General features: G+C 39.2%; 1 long non-coding RNA gene across 1 annotated transcript; it reads right to left on the bottom strand.

Annotated features, from left to right (window-relative positions):
* Window positions 1–11,429: 11,429 nt before the first annotated feature.
* Window positions 11,430–18,715, bottom strand: LOC116667341. The gene is made up of 3 exons (XR_004324242.1): window positions 18,695–18,715; window positions 14,962–14,976; window positions 11,430–11,493 (listed from the first exon to the last, which is right to left on the bottom strand). It is a non-coding gene; the product is annotated as an uncharacterized LOC116667341 (long non-coding RNA).
* Window positions 18,716–21,024: the final 2,309 nt, after the last annotated feature.

Genomic DNA, 21,024 nt, shown 5'->3' with positions numbered 1-21,024 from the left:
CACAATGATTCTTTTCAGTAGCAAACTACACTACGTACATATATATGGGGAGGTACAAGCTCCAACTCGATTTTACAGTGAAAACTGCAGAAATTTCAAACCGGCACTGGGAAACAGACTGAGATACCAGAGACAAAGTTTATCCTGCTCTCTATTCATTTTGTGCTAGATGAATGAAATTCTCTCCACATGCTCAGTTCTGATACATAAGAGTGAGTGAAAGCTATCCTTCAAATAGCTTGTTGGGAACACATAGATTCTTTTCAGTTGCAAATTACACTGCATAATTATATATGGGTTTGTACTATCCAACTAGGTTTTACAGTGAATAATGGCAGGAAATTCAAGAAGGCACTAAAAAACAGACTGAGAAAGCAGACTAAATTTCTCTACTGCTACAATTTCCCATTGTAATAGATGAACGACCTTCTCTCCAGATGCTCAGTTCTGAGAGATAAGTGTGTGTGAAAGCCTTCCTTCACTTAGTTTGTTGGGAACACAAAGTTTCTTTTCAGTTGCATACTTCACTATAAACATATATAAAGGGAAGTACTAACTCCAACATGGTTTTTCCTTGTAAACAGCAGGATCTTCAAACCGGCACGAGGAAAAAGACTGAGAAATCAGAGTAAGTATTTCTCCTGCAACCCATTCCCTTCTTGAAAGATTTAGGAACGTCTCTCCACATGCACATTTTAAGAAAAAATTTTGTGTGAAAGCCGAACTTCACCTAGCTTGTTGGGAACACATAGTTTCTTTTCTGTTGCAAAATACACTACATACATATAAACGGGGAGTTACTCTCTCCAACTCGGTTTTACAGTGAAAAATGGCAGGAAATTCAAACTGGCACTAAAAAAACAGACTGAGAAAGCAGACTAATTTTCTCTACTGCTACAATTTCCCATTGTAGTAGATGAACGACCTTCTCTCCACATGCTCAGTTCTGAGAGATAAGTGTGTGTGAAAGCCTTACTTCATTTAGTTTTTTGGGAACACAAAGATTCTTTTCAGAAGCAAACTACACTACATACATATACATGGGGTGGTATTAGCTCCAACACGTCTTTACTGTTAAATCTGCAGGAATATCAAACGGCCACTAGGAAACAAATTGAGTAACCACAGTAAATGTTTCTCCTGCAAACCGTTCCCTTGATATTTGATGAACGAACATCTATCCACATGCTCAGTTCTGAGAGATATTTGTGCGTGAAAGACGTCCTTCACCTAGCTTGTTGGGAACACAAAGTTTCTTTTCAGTTACAAACTACGCTACATACATATATATAGGGAGTTACACTCTACAACAATTTACAGTGAAAATTGCATAAATTGAAATCGGCACAGGGAAACATACTGAGAAATCAGAGATAAAATTTTCCCTCACTACATTCTTTTTTTTCTAGATGAACGAACGTCTCTACACATGCTCAGTTCTTAGAAATATGTGTGTGTGAATGCCGAAGTTCATCAAGCTTGTTGGGAGTACAAAGTTTCTTTTCAGTTTCTTAGTACAATACATATATATATATATAGGGTGATACATTCTCCATTTCTGTTTACGGTGAAAACAGCAGGAAATTCAAACCGCCACTTGGAAACACACTGAGAATCTAGAGTAAGAGTTTCTACTTTAACCCCTTCCATTTGTGCTACATGAACGAACGACTCTCCCCATGCTCAGTTCTCAAAGTTAAATGTCTGTGAAAGCCGTATTCCGCCTAGCTTTTTGGGAACTCATAGATTGTTTTCAGTTGCAAAATACACTACATACATGTATATGGGTAGGTACAAGCACCTCCTCGTGTTTACAGTGAAAAGTGAAGGAACTTCAATCAGGAACTACGAAAGAGACTGAGATAGAACAGTACGTGTTTCACTTGTACCCTGTTCCCTTTGTGCTAGGTTAACGAATATCTCCCCACATGTTAGTTCTGAGTGATAATTGTGTGTGAAATTCGTCTTTGACTTAGCTTCTAGGTAACACAAAGTTTCTTTTCAGTTGCAAATAACACTACATATATGTATATGGTGAGTTAAAAGCTCCAACTCGGATTTACTTTGAAAACTGCAGAAACTTCAAACTGGCACTACGAAACAGACTGAGAAACCAGAGAAAGAATTTGTCCTGCAGAAAATTCACTTTGTGTGTGATGAATGAACGTCTCTCCACATTCTCATTTCTGAGAGTTAATTATGTTTGAAAGCTTTCCTTCACCTAGCTTGTTGGGAACACACAATTTCTTTCCTGTTGTAAACTAAAATACTTAAATATATATCGGGAGGAACTTTCTCCAACCCAGTTTTACTGTGTAAAATGCAGGAACTTGAAAAAGGCACTGGGAAACAGGCTGAGAAACCTGGGTCATGTTTTCTCCTGCAATCTTTCCTTTTGCACTAGATAAATGTAAGTCTCTACATTTGCTCAGTTCTGAGAAATAATTGTGCTTAAAAGCAGTCCTTCAACTAGCTTGTTGGGAACACAAATTTTCTTTCCATTTGCTAACAAAATTACACACACATATATGGTGGGGTAAAATCTCCAACTCGTCTTTACAGTGAATACTGTAGGAACTTCAATCCGACACTTGGAAACAGAGTGAGTAACAAGAGTAAGTTTTTCACCTGTAACCCCTCCCCTTTGTGCTAGATGAACGAAAGGCTCTCCACATGTTCAGTTCTGAGAGATAAGTGTGTGTGAAACCAGTCCTTCACCTAGCTTATTCGGAACACAAAGATTCTTTTTGTTGCAAACTACACTACATACATATATATGGGAAGGTACTAGCTCCAAGTCGGTTTTACAGTGAAAACTGCACAAACTTCAAACCGGGACTAGGAAACAGACTGAGAAACCAGAGAAAGTATTTCTAATGGAACCCATTCCCTTTGAGCTAGATGAAGAAACGTCTCTCCAAATGCTCAGTTCTGAGAGAAAACTGTGTGTGAAATCCATCTTTAACTATCTTGTTGGGAACACAAAGTTTCTTTTCAGGTGCAAAATACTCTACGTAGATATATACGGGTAGGTACATTCTCCAACTCGGTTTTAGAGTGAAAACAGCAGGAATATCAAACCGGCAGTAGGAAACAGAATGAGAAACCGAGTAGTTGTTTCTCCTGCAACCGTTCCTTTTGTACTAGATGAATGAATGTCTCTCCACATGCTCAGTTTTGAGAGATAAGTGTGTGTGAAAGCCGTCCTTCACCTAGCTTGTTAAAAAACAATGTTTTTTAAGTTGGAATCTTACTCTCACCATATATATGGGGAGGTACTAGCTCCATCTCGGTTTTACAGTGAAAATTACCGGAACTAAAACCCGGCACTAGGAAACAGACTTAGAAACTAGAGAAATTATTTCTCCTGCTACCCGTTGCCTTTGTACTGGATTAAAGAACTTCTCTCCACATGCTCAGATCTGAGAGAGACGTGTGTGTGAAATCCATCTTTAACTATCTTGTTGGGAACACAAAGTTTCTTTTCATGTGCAAAATACTCTACGTAGATATATACGGGTAGGTACATTCTCCAATTCGTTTTTAGAGTGAAAACAGCAGGAAGTTCCAACCGGCAAAATGAAACGTACTGAGAAACCAGAGAACATAATTTTCCTGCAATCCATTCCCTTTGAGCTAGATGAAGGAACGTCTCTCCACGTGCTCACTTCTGAGAGATAAGTGCGTGTGAAAGCCGTTCTTCACCAAGCTTGTTGGGAACACAATGTTTCTTTTCAGTAGCAAACTACACTACGTACATATATATGGGGAGGTACAAGCTCCAACTCGATTTTACAGTGAAAACTGCAGGAATTTCAAACCGGCACTGGGAAACAGACTGAGATAACAGAGACAAAGTTTATCCTGCTATCTATTCATTTTGTGCTAGATGAATGAAATTCTCTCCACATGCTCAGTTCTGATACATAAGAGTGAGTGAAAGCTATCCTTCAAATAGCTTGTTGGGAACACATAGATTCTTTTCAGTTGCAAATTACACTGCATAATTATATATGGGTTTGTACTATCCAACTTGGTTTTACAGTGAATAATGGCAGGAAACACAAGAAGGCACTAAAGAACAGACTGAGAAAGCAGACTAAGTTTCTCTACTGCTACAATTTCCCATTGTAGTAGATGAACGACCTTCTCTCCACATGCTCAGTTCTGAGAGATAAGTGTGTGTGAAAGCCTTCCTTCACTTAGTTTGTTGGGAACACAAAGTTTCTTTTCAGTTGCAAAATGCACTACATACATATATAAGGGGAGTTACTCTCTCCAACTAGGTTTTACAGTGAAAATTGCAGGAACGTCAATCCGGCACTAGGAAAAATACTGAGAAACCAGAATAAGTGTTTTTCCTTCAACCCATTCAATTTGTGCTAGATCCAGGAAAGTCTCTCCACATACTCAGTTCTGAGAGATAAGTTTGTATGAATGCCGTCCTTTAACTAGCCTCTTGGGAACAGAAAGATTCTTTTAATTTGCAAAATACACTTCATAGATATATGTCGGGATGTAATAACCCCAACTCGGCTTTACAGTGAAAACTGCAGGAACTTCAAAACGTCACTTGGAACAGACAGATACCAGAGTAAGTGTTCCTCCTGTAAAACGTTCCATTTGTGCTAGATGAATGAACGTCTTTCCACATGCTCAGTTCTCAGAGAAAAGTGTGTGTGAAATTCGTCCTTCACCTAGGTGTTGGGAACAAAATGTTTCTTTTCAGATGCAAACTACACTACATACATATACATGGGGTGGTATTAGCTCCAACTCGTTTTTACTGTTAAATCTGCATGAATTTCAAACGGCCACTAGGAAACTCATTCAGTAACCACAGTAAATGTTTCTCCTACAAACCGTTCCCTTGGTACTAGATGAACGAACGTCTATCCACATGCTCAGTTCTGAGAGATAAGTTGTGTGAAAGACGTCCTTCAACTAGCTTGTTGGGAACACAAAGTTTCTTTTCAGTTACAAACTACGCTACATACATATATATAGGGAGCTACATTCTCCAAAAATTTTACACTGAAGATTGCAGAAATTTGAAATCGGCACAGGGAAACAGACTGAGAAACCAGAGTTAAAATTTTCCCTCACTACATTCTATTTTTTCTAGATGAACGAACGTCTCTACACATGCTCAGTTCTCAAAGATAAGTGTGTGTGAAAGCCATATTCCACCTAGCTTTTTGGAAACACATAGATTGTTTTCAGTTGCAAAAACACTACATACATGTATATGGGGTGGTACAAGCACCTCCTCGTGTTTACATTGAAAACTGCAGGAATATCAAACCGTAACTAGGAAACAGACTGAGAAACTACTGTAAGTATTTCTCTTGTACACCGTTCCATTTGTGCTAGGTTAACGAACATCTCCCCACATGCTTATTTTTGAGTGATAATTGTGTGTGAAATCCGTCTTTCACTTAGCTTGTTGGGAACACAAAGTTTCTTTTCAGTTGCAAATTACACTACATATATGTATATGGTGAGTTACAAGCTCCAACTCGTATTTACTGTGAAAACTGCAGAAACTACAAACCGGCACTACGAAATAGACTGAGAAACCAGAGTAAGAATTTGTCCTGCAGCCCATTCACTTTGGGCTTGATGAATGAACGTCTCTCCACATGCTCTTTTCTGAGAGTTACTTGTGTTCGAAAGCTGTCCTTCACCTAGCTTGTTCGGAACGCACAGTTTCTTTTCTGCTGTAAACTACACTACATACATATATATATGGGGGTACTTTCTCCAACTCGGTTTTACTGTGAAAAATGCAGGAACTTGAAAACGGCACTGGGAAACAGGCTGAGAATCCTGGGTCATATTTTCTCCTGCAAACCATTCCTTTTGTGCTAGATGAACGCAAGTCTCTACACTTGCTCAGTTCTGAGAAATAATTGTGCGTGAAAACAGTCCTTCACCTAGCTTGTTGGGTACACAAAGTTTCTTTCTATTTGCTAACAAAATTACACACATATATATGGTGAGGTAAAATCTCCAACTCGTCTTTGCTTTGAAAATTGTAGGAACATCAATCCGCCACTTGGAAACAGAGTGAGAAACCAGAGTAAGTTTTTCTTCTCTAACCCCTTCCCTTTGTGCTAGATGAACGAACGTCTCTCCACATGCTCAGTTCTGAGAGATAACTGTGTGTGAAACCCGTCCTTCACCTTGCTTGTTCGGAACATAAAGATTGTTTTTGTTGCAAAATACACTCCATACATATATAAGGTGATATACTAGCCCAAATCGGTTCTACAGTGAAAACTGCACGAACTTCAAACCGGGACTAGGAAACAGACTGAGAAACCAGAGGAAGTATTTCTAGTGCAACCCATTCCCTTTGAGCCTGATGAAGAAACGTCTCTCCACATGCTCAGTACTGAGAGGAAACTGTGTGTGAAAGCCGTCCTTCATCTAGCTTGTTTAGAATACAAATTTTATTTCTCTTGCAATCTACACTACATACATATATATAAGAATTACATTTTCCAACTCTGTTTTTTAGTGAAAACTGCAGGAACTTCAAACCGGCCCTAGGAACCTGACTGAGAAACCGAGTAGTTGTTTTCCTGCAACCGTTACTTTTGTAATAGATGAACGAATGTCTCTCCACATGCTCAGTTTTGAGAGATAAGTGTGTGTGAAAGCCATCCTTCACCTAGCATGTTAAAAAACAATGTCTTTTAAGTTGGAATTTACACTCTCACCATATATATGTGGAGGTACAAGCTCCATCTCGGTTTTACAGTGAAAACTACCGGAACTGAAACCTGGCACTAGGAAACAGACTGAGAAAGCTGCCGAAATTTTTCTCCTGCTAACCTTTCACTTTGTACTAGATGAAAGTAATTCTCTCCATGTGCTCAGATCTGAGAGATAAGTGTGTGTGAATGCCTTCCTTCACTTAGCTTGTTGGGAACACAAAGATTCTTTCGAGTTGCAAACTACACTACATACATATATATGGGGTGGTGCTAGCTCCAAATCGGTTTTACAGTGAAAACTGCAGGAATTTTAAACCGGCACTAGGAAACAGACTGAGAAACCACAGAAAGTATTTCTCCTGCTACCCGTTCCCTTTGTACTAGATGAAAGAACTTCTCTCCACATGCTCAGTTCGGAGAGATAAATGTCTGTGAAATCCGTCTTTAACTATCTTGTTGGGAACACAAAGTTTCTTTTCAGGTGCAAAATACACTACGTAGATATATACGGGTAGGTACATTCTCCAACTCGGTTTTAGAGTGAAATCTGCAGGAAATTCAAACTGGCACAACGAAACGTACTGAGAAAACAGAGAACATAATTCTCCTGCAATCCATTCCCTTTGAGCAAGATGGAGGAACGTCTCTCCACGTGCTCACTTCTGAGAGAAAAGTGCTTGTGAAAGCCGTCCTTCATCTAGCTTGTTGGGAACACAATGATTCTTTTCAGTAGCAAACTACACTCCGAACATATATATGGGGAGGTACAAGGTCCAACTCGATTTTACAGTGAAAACTGCAGGATTTTCCAACCGGCACTGGGAAACAGACTGAGATAACAGAAACATATTTTATCCTGCTATCTATTCATTTTGTGCTAGATGAATGAAATTCTCTCCACATGCTCAGTTCTGATACATAAGTGTGAGTGAAAGCTATCCTTCAAATAGCTTGTTGGGAACACATAGATTCTTTTCAGTTGCAAATTACACTGCATAATTATATATCGGTTTGTACTATCTCCAACTAAGTTTTAAAGTGAAAAATGGCAGGAAATTCAATCTGGCGTTAAAAAAACAGACTGAGAAAGCAGACTAAGTTTCTCTACTGCTACAATTTCCCATTGTAGTAGATGAACGACCTTCTCTTCACATGCTCAGTTCTGAGAGAAAAGTGTGTGTGAAAGCCTTCCTTTACTTAGTTTGTTGGGAACACAAAGTTTCTTTTCAGTAGCCTACTTCACTATACACATATATAATCGGATGTACTAGCTCCAACATGGTTTTTCCTTGTAAACAGCAGGATCTTCAAACCGGCACGAGGAAACAGACTGAGAAATCTGAGTAAGCATTTCTCCTGCAACCCATTCCCTTCTTGAAAGATGAACGAACGTCTATCCACATGCTCATTTTGAGAAAAAATTTTGTGTGAAAGCCGAACTTCACCTAGCTTGTTGGAAACACAACGTTTCTTTTCAGTTGCAAAATACACTACATACATATACATGGGGTGGTATTAGCTCCAACACTTTTTTACTGTTAAATCTGCAGTAATTTCAAACGGCCACTAGGAAACAGATTGAGTAACCACAGTAAATATTTCTCCTGCCAACCGTTCCCTTGGTACTAGATAAATGAACATCTATCCACAAGCTCAGATCTGAGAAGTAAGTGTGTGTGAAAGACGTCCTTCACCTAGCTTGTTGGGAACACAAAGTTTCTTTTAAGTTACAAACTACGCTACATACATATATATAGGGAGCTACACTCTCCAACAATTTTACAGTGAAAATTGCATAAATTGAAATCGGCACAGGGAAACAGACTGAGAACCCAGAGTTAAAATTTTCCCTCATTACATCCTTTTTTTTCTAGATGAACGAACGTATCTACACATGCTCAGTTCAAAGAAATATGTGTGTGTGAATGCCGAAATTCATCAAGCATTTTGGGAATACAAAGTTTCTTTTCATTTGCAAAGTACAATACACAAATATATATATATAGGATGATACATTCTCCATTTAACTTTACGGTGAAAACAGCAGGAAATTCAAACAGCCACTTGGAAACTCACTGAGAATCTAGAGTAATAGTTTCTACTATAACCCCTTCCCTTTGTGCTACATGAACGAACGACTCTCCCCATGCTCAGATCTCAAAAATTAGTGTGTGTGAAAGCCGTATTCCACCTAGCTTTTTGGGAACACATAGATTGTTTTCAGTTGCAAAATACACTACATACATGTATATGGGGATTTACAAGCACCTCCTCGTGTTTACATTGAAAACTGCAGGAACTTCATACCGGAACTAGGAAACTGACTGAGAAACTACTGTAAGTATTTCCCTTGTACCCCGTTCCCTTTGTGCTAGGTTAACGAACATCTCCCCACATGCTTATTTCTGAGTGATAATTGTGTGTGAAATCCGTCTTTCACTTAGCTTGTTGGGAACACAAAGTTTCTTTTCAGTTGCAAATTACACTGCATATATGTGTATGGTGAGTTACAAGCTCCAACTCGGATTTACTGTGAAAACTGCAGAAACTTCAAACCGGCACTACGAAACAGACTGAGAAACCAGAGTAAGAATTTGCCCTGCAGCCCATTCACTTTGTGCTTGATGAATGAACGTCTCTCCACATGCTCATTTCTGAGAGTTAATTGTGTTTGAAAGCTGTCCTTCACCTAGCTTGTTGGGAACACACAGTTTCTTTTCTGTTCTAAATTACACTACATACATATATATAGGTGGGTACATTCTCCAACTCGGTTTTACTGTGAAAAATGCAGGAACTTGAAAACGGCACTGGAAAACAGGCTGAGAAACCTGGGTCATATTTACTCCTGAAATCCTTTCCTTTTGTGATAGATGAACGCATGTCTCTACACTTGCTCAGTTCTGAGAAATAATTGTGCGTGAAAACAGTCCTTCACCTATCTTGTTGGGAACACAAAATTTCTTTCTATTTGCTAACAAAATTACACACATATATATGGTGAGGTAAAATCTCAAACTCGTCTTTACAGTGAAAACTGTAGGAACTTCAATCCGCCACTTGGAAACAGAGTGAGAAACCAGAGTAAGTTTTTCTCCTGTAACCCCTTCCCTTTGTGCTAGATGAACGAACGTCTTTCCACATGCTCAGTTCTGAGAGATAAGTGTGTGTGAAACCCGTCCTTCAACTAGCTTGTTCGGAACACAAAGATTCTTTCTCTTACAAACTACACTCCATACATATATATGGGGAGGTAAAAGCTCCAAATCGGTTTTACAGTGAAAATTGGACAAACTTCAAACCGGGACTAGGAAACAGACTGAGAAACCAGAGAAAGTATTTCTACTGCAACCCATTTCCTTTGAGCTCGACGAAGAAACGTCTCTCCACATGCTCAGTTCTGAGAGAAAACTCTGTGTGAAAGCCGTCCTTCACCTAGATTGTATGGAATACAACTTTTATTTCTTTTGCAATCTACACTACATACATATATATAAGTATTACATTCTCCAACTCGGTTTTTGAGTGAAAACAGCAGGAACTTCAAACAGGCACTAGGAAACAGAATGAGAAACCGAGTAGTTGTTTCTCCTGCAACCGTTCCTTTTGTACTAGGTGAACGAATGTCTCTCCTCATACTCAGTTTTGAGACATAAGTGTGTGTGAAAGCCTTCCTTCACCTAGCTTGTTAAAAAACAATGTTTTTTAAGTTGGAATCTACACTCTCACCATATATAAGGGGAGGTACTAGCTCCATCTCGGTTTTACAGTGAAAACTACCGGAACTGAAACCCGGCACTAGGAAACAGACTGAGAAAGCTGACGAAATTTTTCTCCTGCTACCCTTTCCCTTTGTACTAGATGAATGTAATTCTCTCCACGTGCTCAGATCTGAGAGATAAGTGTGTGTGAAAGCCTTCCTTAACTTAGCTTGTTGGGAACACAAAGATTCTTTCGAGTTGCAAACTACACAACATACATATATATGGAGTGGTGCTAGCTCCAAATAGGTTTTACAGTGAAAACTGCAGGAAATTCAAACCGGCACAACGAAACGTACTGAGAAACCAGAGAACATAATTCTCCTGCAATCCATTCCCTTTGAGCTAGATGAAGTAACTTCTCTCAACGTGCTCACTTCTGAGAGATATGTGTGTGTGAATGCCTTCCTTCACTTAGCTTGTTGGGAACACAAAGATTCTTTCGAGTTGCAAACTACACTACATACATATATATGGGGTGGTGCTAGCTCCAAATCGGATTTACAGTGAAAACTGCAGGAATTTTAAACCGGCACTAGGAAAAAGACTGAGACACCAGAGAAATTATTTATCCTGCTACCCGTTACCTTTGTACTAGATGAACGAACTTCTCTCCACATGCTCAGTTCTGAGTGATAATTGTGTGTGAAACCCGTCTTTAAAAATCTTTTTGGGAACACAAAGTTTCTTTTCAGGTGCAATATACACTATGTAGATATATACAGGTAGGTACATTCTCCAACTCGGTTTTAGAGTGAAAACTGCAGGAAATTCAAACCAGCACAACGAAACGTACTGAGAAACCAGAGAACATAATTCTCCTGCAATCCATTCCCTTTGAGCTAGATGAAGTAACGTCTCTCAACGTGCTCACTTCTGAGGGATAAGTGCGTGTGAAAGAAGTCCTTCACCTAGCTTGTTGGGAACACAATGATTCTTTTCAGTAGCAAACTACACTACATACATATATATGGGGAGGTACAAGCTCCAACTCGATTTTACAGTGAAAACTGCAGGAATTTCAAACCAGCACTGGGAAACAGACTGAGATACCAGAGACAAAGTTTATCCTGCTATCTATTCATTTTGTGCTAGATGAATGAAATTCTCTCCACATGCTCAGTTCTGATACATAAGTGTGAGTGAAAGCTATTCTTCAAATAGCTTGTTGGGAACACATAGATTCTTTTCAGTTGCAAATTACACTGCTTAATTATATATGGGTTTGTACTATATCCAACTAGGTTTCACAGTGAAAAATGGCAGGAAATTCAAACCGGCACTAAAAAAACAGACTGAGAAAGCAGACTAAGTTTCTCTACTGCTACAATTTCCCATTGTAGTAGATGAACGAGCTTCTCTCCACATGCTCAGTTCTGAGAGATAAGTGTGTGTGAAAGCCTTCCTTCACTTAGTTTGTTGGGAACACAAAGTTTCTTTTCAGTTGCATACTTCACTATACACATATATAAGGGGAGGTACTAGCTCCAACATGGTTTTTCCTTGTAAACAGCAGGATCTTTAAACCGGCACGAGGAAACAGACTGAGAAATCAGAGTAAGTATTTCTCCTGCAACCCATTCCCTTCTTGAAAGATGAATGAAAGTCTCTCCACATGCTCATTTTGAGAAAAATTTTTGTGTGAAAGCCGACCTTCACCTAGCTGGTTGGGAACACTAAGTTTCTTTTCAGTTGCAAAATACACTAAATACATATAAACGGGGAGATACTCACTCCAACTCGGTTTTACAGTGAAAATTGCAGGAACGTCAATCCGGCACTAGGAAAAATACTGAGAAACCAGAGTAAGTGTTTTTCCTTCAACCCATTCACTTTGTGCTAGATCCAGGTACGACTCTCCACATACTCAGTTCTGAGAGATAATTGTTTATGAATGCCATCCTTTAACTACACTGTTGGGAACAGAAAAATTCTTTAAATATGCAAACTACACTTCATAGATATATGTTGGGATGTAATAACTCCAACTCGGCTTTACAGTGAAAACTGCAGGAACTTCAAACCGGCACTTGGAACAGACAGATACCAGAGTAAGTGTTCCTCCTGTAAACCGTTCCATTTGTGCAAGATGAACGAACGTGTCTCCACATGCACAGTTCTCATAGAAAAATGTGTGTGAAAGTCGTCCTTCCCTTGGATTAGGGAACACAAATATTTTTTCAGATGCAAATTACACTACATATATATACAAGGGGTGGTATTAGTTCCAACTCGTTTTTACTGTTAAATCTGCAGGAATTTCAAACGGCCACTAGGAAACAGATTGAGTAACCACAGTAAATGTTTCTCCTGCTAACCTTTCCCTTGGTACTAGATGAACGAACGTCTATCCACATGCTCTGTTCTGAGAGATAAGTGTGTGTGAAAGACGACCTTAACCTAGCTTGTTGGGAACACATAGTTTCATTTCATTTACATACTACGCTACATACAGATATATATGGAGCTATATTCTCCAACAAGTTTACAGTGAAAATTGCAGAAATTTGAAATCGGCACAGGGAAACAGACTGAGAAACCAGAGTTAAAATTTTCCGTCACTACATTCTTTTTTTCTAGATGAACGAACGTCTCTACACATGCTCAGTTCCCAAAGATAAGTGTGTGTGAAAGCCGTATTCCACCTAGCTTTTTGGGAACACATAGATTGTTTTCATTTGCAAAATACACTAAATAAATGAATATGGGGATTTACAAGCACCTCCTCGTGTTTACAGTGAAAACTGCAGGAACTTAATACCGGAACTAGGAAACTGACTGAGAAACTACTGTAAGTATTTCTCTTGTACCCCGTTCCCTTTGTGCTAGGTTAACGAACATCTCCCCACATGCTTATTTCTGAGTGATAATTGTGTGTGAAATCCGTCTTTCACTTAGCTTGTGGGGAACACAAAGTTTCTTTTCAGTTGTAAATTACACTGCATATATGTATATGGTGAGTTACAAGCTCCAACTCGGATTTACTGTGAAAACTGCAGAAACTACAAACCGGCACTACGAAACAGACTGAGAAACCAGAGTAAGAATTTGTCCTGCAGCCCATTCAATTTGTGCTTGATGAATGAACGTCTCTCCACATGCTCATTTCTGAGAGTTACTTGTGTTTGAAAGCTGTCCTTCACCTAGCTTTTTGGGAACACACAGTTTCTTTTCTGTTGTAAATTACACTATATACATATATATAGGGGGGTACTTTCTCCAACTCGGTTTTACTGTGAAAAATGCAGGAACTTGAAAACGGCACTGGGAAACATCCTGAGAAAACTGGGTCATATTTACTCCTGAAATCCTTTCCTTTTGTGCTAGATGAACGCTAGTCTCTACACTTGCTCAGTTCTGAGAAACAATTGTGCGTGAAAACATTCCTTCACCTAGCTTGTTGGGAACACAATGTTTCTTTCCATTTGCTAACAAATTTACACACATATATATGGTGAGGTAAAATCTCAAACTCGACTTTACAGTGAAAACTGTAGGAACTTAAATCCGCCACTTGGAAACAGAGTGAGAAACCAGAGTAAATTTTTCTTCTGTAACCGCTTCCCTTTGTGCTAGATGAACGAACGTCTCTCCACATGCTCAGTTCTGAGAGATAAGTGTGTGTGAAACCCGTACTTCACCTAGGTTGTTCAGAACACAAAGATTCTTTTTCTTACAAACTACACTCCTTACATATATATGGGGAGGTAAAAGCTCCAAATCGGTTTTACAGTGAAAACTGCACGAACTTCAAACCGGGACTAGGAAACAGACTGAGAAACCAGAGAAAGTATTTCAACTGCAACCCATTTCCTTTGAGCTCGACGAAGAAACGTCTCTCCACATGCTCAGTTCTGAGAGAAAACTGTGTGTGAAAGCCGTCCTTCACCTAGCTTGTATGGAATACAAATTTTATTTCTGTTGCAATCTACACTACATACATATATATAAGTATTACATTCTCCAACTCGGTTTTTGAGTGAAAACAGCAGGCACTTCAAACCGGCACTAGGAAACAGACTGAGACACCGAGTAGTTGTTTCTCCTGCAACCGTTCCTTTTGTACTAGGTGAACGAATGTCTCTCCTCATGCTCAGTTTTGAGAGATAAGTGTGTGTGAAAGCCTTACTTCAACTAGCTTGTTAAAAACCAATGTTTTTTAAGTTGGAATCTACACTCTCACCATATATATGGGGAGGTAGTAGCTCCATCTCGGTTTACAGTGAAAACTACCGGAACTGAAACCCGGCACTAGGAAACAGACTGAGAAAGCTGACGAAATTTTTCTCCTGCTACACTTTCCTTTGTACTAGATGAATGTAATTCTCTCCACGTGCTCAGATCTGAGAGATAAGTGTGTGTGAATGACTTCCTTCACTTAGCTTGTTGGGAACACAAAGATTCTTTCGAGTTGCAAACTACACTACATACATATATATGGGGTGGTGTTAGCTCCAAATCGGTTTTACAATGAAAACTGCAGGAATTTCAAACTGGCACTAGGAAACAGACTGAGAAACCACAGAAAGTATTTCTCCTGCTACCCGTGCCCTTTGTACTAGATGAACGAATGTCTATCCACATGCTCAGTTCTGAGTGATAAGTGTGTGTGAAATCCGTCTTTAAAAATCTTCTTGGGAACACAAAGTTTCTTTTCAGGTGCAAAATACACTACGTAAATATATACAGGTAGTTACATTCTCCAACTCGGTTTTAGAGTGAAAACTGCAGGAAATTCAATCCGGCACAACAAAACGTACTGAGAAACCAGAGAACATAATTCTCCTGCAATCCATTCCCTTTGAGCTAGATGAAGGAACGTCTCTCCACGTGCTCACTTCTGAGAGATAAGTGCGTGTGAAAGAAGTCCTTCACCTAGCTTGTTGGGAACACAATGATTCTTTTCAGTAGCAAACTACACTACGTACATATATATGGGGAGGTACAAGCTCCAACTCGATTTTACACTGAAAACTGCAGGAATTTCAAACCGGCACTGGGAAACATACTGAGATACCAGAGACAAAGTTTATCCTGCTATCTATTCATTTTGTGCTAGATGAATGAAATTCTCTCCACATGCTCAGTTCTGATACATAAGTGTGAGTGAAAGCTATCCTTCAAATAGCTTGTTGGGAACACATAGATTCTTTTCAGTTGCAAATTACACTGCATAATTATATATGGGTTTGTACTATATCCAACTAGGTTTTACAGTGAAAAATGGCAGGAAATTCAAACCGGCACTAAAAAAACAGACTGAGAAAGCAGACTAAGTTTCTCTACTGCTACAATTTCCCATTGTAGTAGATGAACGAGCTTCTCTCCACATGCTCAGTTCTGAGAGATAAGTGTGTGTGAAAGCCTTCCTTCACTTAGTTTGTTGGGAACACAAAGTTTCTTTTCAGTTGCATACTTCACTATACACATATATAAGGGGAGGTACTAGCTCCAACATGGTTTTTCCTTGTAAACAGCAGGATCTTTAAAACGGCACGAGGAAATAGACTGAGAATTCAGAGTAAGTATTTCTCCTGCAACCCATTCCCTTCTTGAAAGATGAACGAACGTCTCTACACATGCACATTTTGAGAAAAAATTTTGTGTGAAAGCCGACCTTCACCTAGCTTGTTGGGAACACTAAGTTTCTTTTAAGTTGCAAAATACACTAAATACATATAAACGGGGAGATACTCACTCCAACTCGGTTTTACAGTGAAAATTGCTGGAACTTCAATCCGGCACTAGGAAAAATACTGAGAAACCAGAGTAAGTGTTTTTCCTTCAACCCATTCAATTTGTGCTAGATCCAGGTACGACTATCCACATACTCATTTCTGAGAGATAATTGTGTATGAATGCCATCCTTTAACTACCCTGATGGGAACAGAAAAATTCTTTAAATATGCAAACTACACTTCATAGATATATGTTGGGATGTAATAACTCCAACTCGGCTTTACAGTGAAAACTGCAGGAACTTCAAACCGGCACTTGGAACAGACAGATACCAGAGTAAGTGTTCCTCCTGTAAACCGTTCCATTTGTGCAAGATGAACGAACGTGTCTCCACATGCACAGTTCTCATAGAAAAATGTGTGTGAAAGACGTCCTTCCCTTGGATTTGGGAACACAAATATTCTATTCAGATGCAAATTACTCTACATATATATACAAGGGGTGGTATTAGTTCCAACTCGTTTTTACTGTTAAATCTGCAGGAATTTCAAACGGCCACTAGGAAACAGATTGAGTAACCACAGTAAATGTTTCTCCTGCTAACCTTTCCCTTGGTACTAGATGAACGAACGTCTATCCACATGCTCAGTTCTGAGAGATAAGTGTGTGTGATAGCCGTCCTTCACCTAGCTTGTTGGGAACACATAGTTTCATTTCAGTTACATACAACGCTACATACATATATATATGGGGCTCTATTCTCCAACAAGTTTACAGTGAAAATTGTAGAAATTTGAAATCGGCACAGGGAAACAGACTGAGAAACCAGAGTTAAAATTTTCCCTCACCACATTCTTTTTTTCTAGATGAACGAACGTCTCTACACATGCTCAGTTCTCAAAAATAAGTGTGTGTGAAAGCCATATCCCACCTAGCTTTTTGGGAACACATACATTGATTTCATTTGCAAAATACACTAAATACATCTATATGGGTATTTACAAGGACCTCCTCGGGATTACATTGAAAACTGCTGTAACTTTAAACAGGAACAAGGAAAGAGTCTGAGAAACTACTGTAAGTATTTCTCTTGTACCCCGTTCCCTTTGTGCTAGGTTAACGAACATCTCCCCACATGCTTATTTCTGAGTGATAATTGTGTGTGAAATCCGTCTTTCAATTAGCTTGTTGGGAAAACAAAGTTTCTTTTCAGTTGCAAATTACACTGCATATATGTATATGGTGAGTTACAAGCTCCAACTCGGAATTACTGTGAAAACTGAAGAAACTTCAAACCGGCACTACGAAACAGACTGAGAAACCAGAGTAAGAATTTGTCCTGCAGCCCATTCACTTTGTTCTTCATGAATGAACGTCTCTCCACATGCTCATTTCTGAGAGTTACTTGTGTTTGAAAGCTGTCCTTCACCTAGCTTTTTGGGAACACACAGTTTCTTTTCTGTTGTAAACTACACTACGTACATATATATAGGGGGGTACTTTCTCCAACTCGGTTTTACTGTGAAAAATGCAGGAACTTGAAAACGGCACTGGGAAACAGTCTGAAAAACCTAGGTCATATTTACTCCTGCAATCCTTTCCTTTTGTGCTAGAAGAACGCAAGTCTCTACACTTGCTCAGTTCTGAGAAAGAATTGTGCGTGAAAACAGTCCTTCACCTAGCTTGTTGGGAACACAAAGTCTCTTTCCATTTGCTAACAAATTTACACACATATAGATGGTGAGGTAAAATCTCCAACTCTTCTTTACAGTGAAAACTTTAGGAACTTCAATCTGCCACTTAGAATCAGAGTGAGAAAACATAGTAAGTTTTTCTCCTGTAACCCCTTCCTTTTGTGCTAGATGAACGAAAGTCTCTCCACATGCTCAGTTCGGAGAGATAAGTGTGTGTGAATACCGTCCTTCAGCGAGCTTGTTCGGAACACAAAGATTCTTTTAGTTGCAAACTACACTACATACATATATAAGGGGTGGTACTAGCTCCAAATCGGTTTTACAGTGAAAACTGCACGAACTTCAAACCGGGACTAGGAAACAGACTGAGAAACCAGAGAAAGAATTTCTACTGCAACCCATTCCCTTTGAGCTAAATGAAGAAACGTCTCTCCTAATGCTCATTTCTGAGAGAAAAATGTGTGTGAAAGCCGTCTTTCACCTAGCTTGTTTGGAATACAAATTTTATTTCTCATGCAATCTACACTACATAAATATATATAAGAATTATATTCTCCAACTCGGTTTTTGAGTGTAAACAGCAGGAACTTCAAACAGGCACTAGGAAACAGACTGAGAAACAGAGTAGTTGTTTCTCTTGCAACCGTTCCTTTTGTACTAGATGAATGAATGTCTCTCCACATGCTCAGTTTTGAGAGATAAGTGTGTGTGAAAGCCTTCCTTCATCTAGCTTGTTAAAAAACAATGTTTTTTAAGTTAGAATCTACTCTCTCAACATATATATGGGGAAGTACTAGCTTCATCTCGGTTTTGTAGTGAAAAATACCGGAACTGTAACCCGGCACTAGGAAACAGACTGAGAAAGTTGCCGAAATTTTTCTCCTGCTTCCATTTCCATTTGTACTACATGAACGTAATTCTCTATACGTGCTCAGTTCTGAGGGATAAGTCAGTGTGAAAGCCTTCCTTCACGTAGCTTGTTGGGAACACAAAGATTCTTTCGAGTTGCAAACTACACTACATAGATACATATGGGTTGGTGCTAGTTCCAAATCGGTTTTACTGTGAAAACTGCAGGAATTTCAAACCGACACTAGGAAACAGACTGAGAAACCAGAGAAAGTATTTCTCCTGCTACCCGTTCCCTTTGTACTAGATGAAAGAACTTCTCTCCACATGCTCAGTTCTGAGATATAAGTGTGTGTGAAATCCGTCTTTAACTATCTTGTTGGGAACACAAAGTTTCTTTTCCGATGCAAAATAAACTACTTAGATATATACGGGTAGGTACATTCTCCAACTCGGTTTTAGAGTGAAAAATGCAGGAAATTCAAACCGGCACAACGAAACGTACTGAGAATCCAGAGAAAATAATTCTCCTGCAATCCATTCCCATTGAGCTAGATGAAGGAACGTCTCTCCACGTGCTAACTTCTCAGAGATAAATGCGTGTGAAAGAAGTCCTTCACCTAGCTTATTGGGAACACAATGATTTTTTTCAGTAGCAAATTACACGAGGTACATATATACGGGGAGGTACCAGCTCCAACTCGATTTTACAGTGAAAACTGCAGGAATTTTAAACTGGCACTGTGACACAGACTGACATAAAAGAGACAAAGTTTATCCTGCTATCTATTCATTTTGTGCTAGATGAATGAAATTCTCTCCACATGTTCAGTTCTGATATATAAGTGTGAGTGAAAGCTATCCTACAAATAGCTTGTTGGGAACACATAGATTCTTTTCAGTTGCAAATTACACTGCATAATTATATATGGGTTTGTACTATATCCAAATAGGTTTTACAGTGAAAAATGGCAGGAAATTCAAACCGGCACTAAAAAAACAGACTGAGAAAGCAGAATAAGTTTCTCTACTGCTACAATTTCCCATTGTAGTAGATGAACCACCTTCTCTCCACATGCTCAGTTCTGAGAGATAAGTGTGTGTGAAAGCCTTCCTTCACTTAGTTTGTTGGGAACACAAAGCTTCTTTTCAGTTGCATACTTCACTATACACATATATAAGGGGAGGTAGTAGCTCCAACATGGTTTTTCCTTGTAAACAGCAGGATTTTCAAACCGGCAAGAGGAAACAGACTGAGAAATCTGAGTAAGCATTTCTCCTGCAACCCATTCCTTTCTTGAAAGATGAACGAACGTCTCTCCACATGCTAATGTTGTGAAAAAATTTTGTGTGAAAGCCGACCTTCACCTAGCTTGTTGGAAACACAAAGTTTCTTTTCATTTGCAAATTACACTAAATATATGTATACGGTGAGTTACAAGCTCCAACTCGGATTTACTGTGAAAACTGCAGAAACTTCAAACCGGCCCTATGAAACAGACTGAGAAACCAGAGTAAGAATTTGTCCTGCAGCCCATTCAATTTGTGCTTGATGAATGAACGTCTCTCCACATGCTCATTTCTGAGAGTTACTTGTGTTTGAAAGCTGTCCTTCACCTAGCTTGTTCGGAACGCACAGTTTCTTTTCTGCTGTAAACTACACTACATACATATATATAGGGGGGTACTTTCTCCAACACGGATTTACTGTGAAAAATGCAGGAACTTGAAAACGGCACTGGGAAACAGGCTGAGAAACCTGGGTCATATTTTCTCCTGCAATCCTTTGTTTTTGTGCTAGATGAACGCAACTCTCTAAACTTGCTCAGTTCTGAGAAATAATTGTGCATGAAAACAGTCCTTCACCTAGCTTGTTGGGTACACAAGTTTCTTTCTATTTGCTAACAAAATTACACACATATATATGGTGAGGTAAAATCTCCAACTCGTCTTTACAGTGAAAACTGAAGGAACTTCAATCCGCCACTTAGAAACAGAGTGAGAAACCAGAGTAAATTTTTTTTCTGTAACCCCTTCACTTTGTGCTAGATGAACGAACGTCTCTGCGAATGCTCAGTTCTGAGAGGTAAGTGTGTGTGAAACCCGTCCTTCACCTAGCTTGTTCAGAACACAAAGGTTCTTTTTGTTGCAAACTACACTCCATACATATATATGGGGATGTACTAGCCCAAATCGGTTTTACAGTGAAAACTGCACGAACTTCAAACCGGGACTAGGAAACAGACTGAGAAACCAGAGAAAGTATTTCTAACGCAACCCATTCCCTTTGAGCTAGATGAAGAAACGTCTCTCCACATG

Source organism: Camelus ferus, chromosome 11 (assembly GCF_009834535.1).
Source record: "Camelus ferus isolate YT-003-E chromosome 11, BCGSAC_Cfer_1.0, whole genome shotgun sequence".
NCBI lineage: Eukaryota > Metazoa > Chordata > Mammalia > Artiodactyla > Camelidae > Camelus > Camelus ferus.
This window is presented reverse-complemented; position numbering and strand designations above follow the sequence as displayed.